A 2,500-nucleotide genomic window follows, 5' to 3' on the forward strand; every position below is an offset into this window, starting at 1 on the left:
ACCCTGATAGCCCCATGCTGTATCCTCTGATGGGAACTGACCATAATGAACTCGGTCTTGGTCGGGGCTATCTTTAATCCGTTGTCGGTCATCCATCTGTCGATGATGCGAATCTGGCTGGAAACGAGAATTTCAATATCATCAACACAATTACCTTCCACCAACAATACTATATCGTCTGCATAGCCGATAATCCGTGCACCTTCCACCATTCCAACTCGTAGGACACCGTCGTACATGAGGTTCCATAACGTTGGGCCAAGTACCGAGCCTTGAGGTACACCCGATGTGACTGCAATCTCTGCCGGTCCATCTGTGGTATCATACATCAGCACACGATTCCTAAAATAGTCACCAATGATATCATAAAGATATTTAGGAGTGTTTATTCTCTGTAATGCATTTGCAATCGCCAACCACGAAGCACTGTTAAAAGCATTAGTAACATCTAATGTAACAACTGCACAATACCGTCCACTGTATCTGTTTCTACTTCTAGCTACCGAAACAATGTCCACTACCCGTTTAATCGCATCAACTGTAGATCGACGACTTCTGAAACCAAATTGGTCGTCAGACAGTCCGTTGACCTCCTCGATGTGTGCATTTAGCCGTTGCACTATGATGCGTTCTAAACCTTTACCTGCCCCGTCTAGTAGACAAATGGGGCGAACTGAACCCGGTTCCCCTGGTGGTTTGTTCGGCTTCGGTATTAACACCAACCTCTGCCTTTTCCACTCATCGGGGAACTTCGCGTTCTCTAAACAGCCTTGGTAAACCCTGCAAAATGCATCGGTTGCAGTCAACATACCAACTTTCAGCGCCTCATTCGGGATACCATCTGGTCCCGGCGCCTTCTTGTTGGGTAGTCTCCTGGCAACCGCAAGAATCTCATCATTAGTTACCCTTTCAAACTCTCGTGGCTGATCGATACGATATTCAGACCACACCGTGTTTGGGTGAGTAGGAAAAAGCTCGCTCACCACTTCCCTAAACTCGTCCAATGTCATGGTTCGGGGTCCAATCGAACCCTCGGCCACTTTCTTGAACGTATGATATACAATACCAAATGATGCGTTGTTCGCTGTTCCCAGGAACTCTTTCCACTTCCTCTGTCGGGTATGCTTGATCAATCGCTTGAGGGCATTCCGTGCCACCTTGAACTCGTCCCTAAAAGAAGAATAGAGATCAGTATTGAATGCTCTTTGCGCTAATCGATCGCGGTGTTTGCACTCTTTGCGAAGTGCCTCGATCTCTAGCGTCCACCAAAATGCACTCTTGTTAGGAGTGTACCTCTTACGCTTAGTCATCGTCGCATTACACGCCGTGACAAGTATACGCATTAAGTCTTCGCTTGTTGTGACCTCTGTCTCAAAAGCGGCTTGCATCATAACTTCAAATATATCTTTGTTGAAATACTTGATGCTCCATCCCGTTATGGGTCGGGACAAATTACGCACGCTTTGCGTCTCAAGATCTATTCGTATTGCACGATGATCAGAGTTCATATAGCTAGATAACACCTCCCACTTAAATGATCTTGCAACTGTTCTGCTCGCAAAAGTAAGATCAACTACTGACGTGCGCCCTGGTCCAACATAAGTTGGGGTGCTGCCGTCGTTCAATAAAATTGCGTCAATCTGCGCAAAGGTTGATAAGACCAACTCACCTCTTCGTTTCTGGGTTTCTCCACGCTCGCCAAGTTGGTTGTTCCAACTTGCTGACCAAGCGTTGAAGTCCCCCCCGATAACGAATTTGTGGATACCGGTTACGGCCATTACCGTGTTATCCAACATATTCTGAAACTCTTCCATACTAAATCTAGGTGGCGCGTAAACGCTAACCACTCGCATATCACCTATGTCAACTATCATTAAACCCTTCAGAGCCTTACTGACTACCTTAACTGGTAAGTCCGCGTTAACCACTACCGCTGCTGTGTTATCGTCATTGCGTAACACTTTGACGTTGGTTGTTGCCAGATACGGATCTGCAATCAACACTATATCCGCAGATTCTTCCCTAATCGTTTGCCACATTAACTGGAATGCAGCATAACTATGATTCTGGTTATGTTGTAGCAACCTAACCATTAAGATCTAATCGTTCGCCTTCTAGGACACATATAACTGCCCGTTGCGTGAAGGTTCTGTGACCTCGTACCGCAATCCAAACACTTGACAGAGTTGGTACAAGCTTGCTTCTTGTGTCCACTCAAACCGCATTTCCAGCACAGATTACTTCTGTCTGGTTCCCTACAATGGTAGCTCGTATGGCCTACCTTCCAACACTTATAGCATTTCTGCTCTTCCATAACCTCACGGATATGGCATATCGACCAACCAACTTTCAGCTTTCCCAAATTCAGGAAGCTTTGAAAGTCTGGCAGCGATACGTTGATCCGTGCCCACTGCGTACCGGCCGCGCGGCCTTTCTTCATTTTGATACGATCTATTTCGATCTCGATGTTGAGCTGTGCTTTGACAGACTCCGCAACCTC

The 2,500-nt window shown here is 46.4% G+C and overlaps 1 pseudogene; it reads right to left on the bottom strand.

The window, feature by feature from the left end:
• Positions 1–2,500, bottom strand: part of LOC133394542 (large subunit ribosomal RNA) — a 9,178-nt pseudogene that overhangs the window by 2,686 nt on the left and 3,992 nt on the right.

The sequence above is a fragment of the Anopheles gambiae genome (assembly GCF_943734735.2).
Source record: "Anopheles gambiae chromosome X unlocalized genomic scaffold, idAnoGambNW_F1_1 X_unloc_2, whole genome shotgun sequence".
In the NCBI taxonomy this organism is placed as follows: Eukaryota; Metazoa; Arthropoda; class Insecta; order Diptera; family Culicidae; genus Anopheles; species Anopheles gambiae.